The sequence below is a fragment of the Myotis yumanensis genome, unplaced genomic scaffold, assembly GCF_028538775.1.
Source record: "Myotis yumanensis isolate MYYU_CA2020_CCGP unplaced genomic scaffold, mMyoYum1.0.hap1 SCAF_14, whole genome shotgun sequence".
In the NCBI taxonomy this organism is placed as follows: domain Eukaryota; kingdom Metazoa; phylum Chordata; class Mammalia; order Chiroptera; family Vespertilionidae; genus Myotis; species Myotis yumanensis.
In genome coordinates, this window is record NW_027223765.1 from 36,503,358 (window position 1) to 36,510,577 (window position 7,220).

The 7,220-nt window shown below is 42.0% G+C and overlaps 1 pseudogene; it reads right to left on the reverse strand.

The window, feature by feature from the left end:
* Nucleotides 1-5,268: 5,268 nt before the first annotated feature.
* On the reverse strand, nucleotides 5,269-5,713 carry LOC138992671 (small ribosomal subunit protein uS12-like; annotated as a pseudogene).
* Between the last annotated feature and the right edge of the window lie 1,507 nt (nucleotides 5,714-7,220).

Genomic DNA, 7,220 nt, shown 5'->3' on the forward strand with positions numbered 1-7,220 from the left:
CTTTGTATGTTGTGTCTCCCTGGAGACAGTTGTGGTATAGTCAAACTTACAGACGAAATAAATGGGTTGTTTTTTGGGGGGGGGGGGCGTTTGGGGGAGGCAGAGCAGTTACTACTTCTAAAGCCTGAGCATGGTACCGTACAATTAACAGAGAAGTATCAGAAGCAGCTCCTTGTGCTCTTAAAGAACAACAATAGAAGAAATGACAGAAGACCATCAGTGATTAATTACCAAAAGAGTGGGAGATACTGGTGGCCCCAACCTGAGCTTCCCAGCCCCCAAGGGTCTTAAATAGCAATAATGGGGAGAGACAGGAAGGGTGCCTGTGAGCTATTTTCAGTACTTCAAAAAGACTAAAAGAACTCATATTTACCAAAGATTAGATGTTAATTAAACTAAAACATCAGGTTCTTTGCTCTGGGCTAGAATTATATCAACTCAGTATAGAAACACCAGTTACCTCATGCTGCCTGGAAGCTCTGATTGGCAGTTACCCTTGTCTTTGATTAATAAAACATGAGAAAATGAATGATTTCTTGATAGATGTGTTTGGCTTGAAAGACAAAAAGATTTTAAAGCATGGGTTGAGTGAAAAGACTGGAAATTAGTGAGATGGGCAAGAAGTGCCTAGAAAAAGTTTAATGTATTTAGAGAGGGCAGAGAAAGCTTCCTGGAGGGCAGAGGACCGACTCACCTAATCAGAGTTGTGAAAGATGTGTGGGGTTTATCTGTGCAGTGGCCTCCAAAGTCTAGTGTGCACCAACAGCTCAGCTCCACCTGGAAACTCACTAGAAAGATAAATTCTGGAGCCACACCTGCTGAATCAGAAACTCTGGGAAAGAGGCCTATCCATCTGTTCTAACAGGACTTCCAGGGGATTCTGATGCACACTATAGCATGAGAACCACAGATCTATATTGTTATTCCCCAAAGTTTCAGATACTGATGAAACAGGAGATGATTCCAAGAGGTACCTGTGCAGTTTTAAGACAAAATGAAATCACTATTGAAAATGTTATTTCCTTTTCAATCTTTATGCTTTTTGATAACATCACACACAAAAAAGACTTAATTGGATCCTAGTAGGTCTTTAACAAGAAACATTCAAATCTCTCTCTCTCTCTTTTTTAAAGATATGTTTTTACTAGAGGCCCGGTGCACGAAATTCGTGCATGGGTGCGGTCCCTAGGCCTGGCCAGCGATCGAAGCTTGAGTGTCTGGTGTGGAAGGGCAGGTCCCAGTTGACGTCTGGGCCCTGGGAAGCACCTGGGCCCCGCCTGCTGCTGTGCTCCTGAGTCACGGCACCTGAGTCCCCACATGGAGATGTGGTGAGTGTGGTTGGACGCCATGGGCTGGGGCGCAGCATGGGCTTCTGGGCCGCCCAGCTGCACAGAAGCCAGGTGGGCAGCACGCTCTCTCCCAGCTGGCCTGGCAGACTGGCTCCTGCGAGAACCCACGGGGAGCCCGACCAGCCCCTGCAGTCCTGGAGGCTGTGGCCCGGCTCACCAGGAAGAGGCCTTGTGGGTGTGGCGGGCTCTTCGTGGGTGCCCAGCATCAAGCCCTGGTGTCCTGGGGGAGGTTAGCAGGGGGAGTGAGAGCAAGCTCAGCAGACACCCCGCATTCTCACCACACCTCCATCCAGTCACCCCCACCCCCAGGTAGTTGGCGAGAGGTCGCAGCGCGTTGCTGATGTCTACCATGTTCTGCGCCGCCCTCTGGTAGTCAGCGCACATCATAGTGAGTGGTCCCACTCCTGGTCTCCCAGTCGAACTCCTGGTTGAACGACCACCTGAGGGGATAATTTGCATATTAGGCTTTTATTATATAGGAATCAAACTGGCCACCTTTGGGTTATAGGGTGACGCTCCAGCAACTGAGCTACACCAGCTAGGGGTTAATTCTTTTTTTTTTTTAAGCAAAGAGAACAGGCTTCATTTGGGTTCAGAGCCGTGGCAGGTAACAGAATTTAACTTGAGTGTGATAACTTGGCTCTCCTTCCCTAACATTTATTTCTACAGTTACCTTCTCTTTTGTCAAGTGATAGTTTTCCATTTATAGAAGGGATATAAAGTATTCATTATGAGAACTTTTTAAATATAAAAATGTGATTCTATTTAAAGAAAAATGGTAAATAATAGGACCAGAGGTATGTGGAAATTGAAAACATAATGCATTATGTGAATGATTGAAATTTGTGAAATATTATTCAAGACGTGTGTGTGTGATGCTTGAATGGATGGATTTGTATTTGTCTTTGATTATCATTTTCTTTTTGGGAGAATAGGCCACAGTTATAGACCCCATTGAAGCAATTACCAAGGAAAAAAGTATCCAAATGGTAAAAGGTGTTCCAGGCTACAACCTAGGACCACTGTGGGAGCAACCAATATTCAGTATAACAAAATCCTACACAGCAAATGGACCCACTCAGTACTTTGGAGTTAGTTGTGCCAGGATTTTGCGATACTTCATCTCCTTAAGTATAGGGTTGCTGAGATGTAATGAGAGCTGGAACATAGGCTTTGTAGTCTCTTGAGGGAAATAAGAAAACAGTTCTTTTTTTTTTTTTTTTTTTTAATTAAATCTTTATTGTTCAGATTATTACATTTGTTCCTCTTTTTTCCCCCCATAACTCCCCTCCTTCCAGCTCCCACCCCACCCTCCACCCTCACTCCCCACCCACTGTGTTCATCCATAGGTGCATGATTTTTGTCCAGTCACTTCCCGCATCTCCCACACCCCTTTTTCCCCCAAGAATAGTCAGTCCATTCCCTTTCTATGTCCCTGATTCTATTATAATCACCAGTTCATTCTGTACATCAGGTTATTTATTCACTTGATTCTTAGATTCATTTGTTGATAGATGCATGTTTGTTGTTCATAATTTGTATCTTTACCTTTTTCTTCTTCTTCCTCTTCTTAAAGGATACCTTTCAGCATTTCATATAATACTGGTTTGGCGGTGATGAACTCCTTTAGCTTTTCCTTATCTGTGAAGCTCTTTATCTGACCTTCAATTCTGAATGATAGCTTTGCTGGATAAAGTAATCTTGGTTGTAGGTTCTTGGTATTCAGCACTTTGAAAATTTCTTGCCATTCCCTTCTGGCCTGCAAAGTTTCTGTTGAGAAATCAGCTGACAGTCGTATGGGTATTCCCTTGTAGGTAATTGAGCCTCTTTCTCTTGCTGCTTTTAAGATTTTCTCTTTGTCTTTTGCTCTTGGCATTTTAATGATGATGTGTCTTGGTGTGGTCCTCTTTGGATTCCTTTTGTTTGGGGTTCTCTGCGCTTCTTGGACCTGTAAGTCCATTTCTTTCACCAGGTGGGGGAAGTTTTCTGCCATTATTTCTTGAAATAGGTTTTCAATATCTTGCTGTCTCTCATCTTCTGGCACTCCAATGACTCTGATATTAGACCGCTTAAAGCTGTCCCAGAGGCTCCTTACACTATCTTCACACTTTCGGATTCTTTTTTCATTTTGCTTTTCCAATTGGGTGTTTTTTGTCGAATCTTTGGTTTGATTATTGTACTCCTCTGGTCTGCTATTGGGTATAATATTCTTTATTTCAGTCCGTGTATGCTTACTTTCTAATTTCTTTATCGTAGCATCGAGGGTCTCATTAGTTTTCGTGAGGTTCTGCACAAATTTATGGCAAGCCCTCAAAATTGCGATTCTTAGCTCCATATCCTCCATTTCTGTCATGTTTTTTTGTCTCCGCATCTTTTATGCTTTCTTGGTGCACCCCCTTGTGGTCTCTGTGCGCAGTCTTGTTCTAGCCAAGCCTTAATTGTTGTAGTTAACACTAGGGGGATTTGACCCTCAGGCCGGCTGGCTATAGTAATCAGCTGTGCGGAAAACTCTGTCTTCTGGGGAGGCGCTAATCCAGCCTTTGCCTGAGGCGATCAGCAAATGGCTGTGCGCAGGCTTTGGGCGGGGCGGGATCAACAGGGCGGGCGGAGGGAGCAGTTATGGCCACGCTCAGTCCCGTTCCCAGAGGCTCTGCTTCTCAGAACCCCGGCAGCCGCTGCAAACCTTTGTATTTTCCACACTGCGCCGCCTCTGAGCCTCGATTTGCTGTTCTCTTTCCTTCTAGTTGTAGAGTCTCTCTTCAGCCAGCCTTCCTGTGGTTCTGGGTGATGTCCGTTCAGTCTTTTAGTTGTATTTTTGAAATGGTTGTTTGCGGCAGCGGTCTCCGGTGTTTACCTACGCCGCCATCTTGGTCCTGATCTCCTCAAGAAAACAGTTCTTGAATAGGTGACAATTAACTGCATGCTTCCATCCAGACCAGGTTCATTGAGATGCTTTTTCATCACTTCATTTGGAGTCAAGAGGTGCCAAAATTAATTGATTTATGAACAAACATAGATGTGTCCCAGCATGCTATGGGCAGGGTTAGTCAGTGGGAAATTATACTGAATTCCGTTCCCTCACATTTTAATTACAGATAAAACCTGATTAAAAACTATATAAATAGGGCATCCTCAAAGGTAATGCTTCTTTAACTTTTTTAGCCTCAACACATGAAACATATTTTGCAGCTGGCTCATGCACACACCCACACCTACACACACACACACACACACACCCACACACCCACACACACACTATAATACCTAAACAAAGGTTTACTGCAGTAATACTCATCCTAATAGCAAGAGACACAATGTGAGATTTTACTCTATCTCATTGAAAAATGATTTTCCAGCCCACCAGTGGTCTCAGTAGCGGATGGAAAAGCACTGCTCTCACCCACAGGTTCTGAGTTTAATGTACAAAAGGTTTACCTACAAGCTTATTAAACTTCAGAGTCCCAGGTCTTGGGTGTTACCCCTTCCTTACCCTTCCTCTTTGGGGAGACTTATTCAGTAGGGCTTGGACTTGGGAATCTGCAAGTTTTGATAAGCGAATCAGATGATGCTGATGCAGGTAAAACTTGGCTACACTTTAAGAAACACAGGTTTAAAGGGAAACAGTGATAGAATCCTAAAATATTAGTTTATGAAAAAATTTGTGGATCTTGCGGTTCAAATTTGAAAGTACCTCCATTACCTGCTAGATAAAGTTCAAAATGCACAATGACATTCAGGGCCCTTCCTTCATTGGCTAGTCCCTGCTGGGCTTTTGGGTATATCCCCAGCTGCAATCTTGTTGCCCTCACTCAATCCTGTTCTGTATAACCAAACCATGTCAGGTCATTCATCATTTACACACCACATACATTTTTTAAGCAAATAAAATTTATTACTACTGTGTTATCACCATCAAAACTTAAGATCTTGGTCTTTTCTTCTTGCCTTTGTAGAAGACCGAAAGAGAGACATTGGCTATTTTGATAAACTTAAAGTGGACACCAGGAATGTCATCAACCCCATGACCTTTGCAACCAAATCCAGCAACCAGAACTTCTTCATTTTCCTCAGTAAAATTCAAACAACCATCATTGGGTACAAAGGCTGTACTTTTTAAAATATATTTTTCTTGCCATTCTTGATCATTTGGACTCTGATATTCTTCCTGAAGGCAGTATTTGGCTGTTTGGCTTTAACCCCTACTTTTTCCAGTACAATTCCCTTTGCATGGGAAGTGCCTCCAAAGGGTTGGCCTTCAGGGCTCTCCCCAAATGGACTTTCTTGTACTGTTTATCATGCCACTTTTGATCTCGTTGATGGCTCCAGAGCTTCCTGGCAGTGTGAAAGCCATGGTACTTGCCCATCCTGCTGGCGCAACAGGCCTGACCAAAAGAGCCACACCACATGCTTTCATGTGAACTTTCATTTCATGCAGGAGGATGGAATAGCTGCCTTGACTGATCCTCCTGCTGGAAAGAACTTCACGTGCTCAATAACATATGAAAGCCTTTTAAAGAAATGTGTTCATGACCCAGCAAGTGATCAAGGAATCCTCAGAGGCCAAAAACTAAGTTAGAAAGGTAAGCAGCTGCCACTTGCCTCATACACACTTGCTGAATTGGGTGATTTTTGAGCTTTGGTTTTTCATGGCCTTACTCATAGGGACAGGAGATGAAACCCATAACCTACCCAAGATAAGGGTATAATAGGATCCCTCCCATAAAGTTAGGATCTCGATGGCCATACCTCAGTGCAAGGGTCATTTAGAAATACACCTGTTACCTGAGGAATAAAAACAATTGCTTGTCTTGAACAAGTTTTTAAAAAACCTTCCCTGAGAATTTGTAATCACAATTCAACCCTTACGATGATCCATAACATGAATTCACCCAACTAAAATGATGCTAGATTGGTAGTGTTCCTGAGATGCTTAGTAGAACCAAATGCATATATCCTTAGAGGAACTTGTCTCCTCACAGGCCTCAAGGAATCCTTCATGATAGAGCTTTAAGAATTTCAGTTCATGCCCAAAATTATAAAATAAACAAGGAAGCAAGGCAACATGAGTATTGAGCCCACAGAAATAACAGCAGAATCAGACCCATGAAAACTGTAGGTAATAGAATTATCAATCATAGAATATAAAATAAGTATTTTAATATAATTAAATAAAATTAGGAGTAAATAATAAGACTATAAAAATGACAAAGTATATTTAAAAAAAAGAATTTCTAGAAATGAAAAATTATGGACTCAACAGTTAGTTAGACACAGCTGAGGAGGGAATTAGTAAGCTAGGAGACAGTTCTGGGGGACAAAATCCAGTATGCAGCGCATAGAGTTGAAGAGATGGAAAACACAAAAGAGAAGATAAGAGATCTAGAAAATAGAATGAAATAATCAACTACATGTGTTCTAGAAGAAGAGAAGAGAAAGAATGTTGCAGAGACAATATTTAAATAGGTATAATAGTTGAGAATATTTTAGTATTTGTGAAAGACACCTGTTCACACATTCAGGAAGGCCAACGAATGCTAAGTAAGATAAAAAGAAATCCACACTTGCATATAACATAAATATAACTGTAGAGCACCAAGACAAAGAAAAGATCTTAAAGCAACCATAGGGAAAGACAGATTATCTTTAAAGAATGGCAATCACAGTTAATCCTCTCAACAGCAGTAATAGAAACCATTGAAATATTTTTAAAGTGCTGAGAAAAAATTACTGTGAACCTAGGATTGTATATGCATGCAAAAATATTTTTTAAAGGAGGAGGAAATAGCCCTGGCCGGTGTGGCTCAGTTGGTTGGAGCATTGTCTCATGTACACTGAAAGGTTGTGGGTTCAATTCCTGATCTGGGTACATAC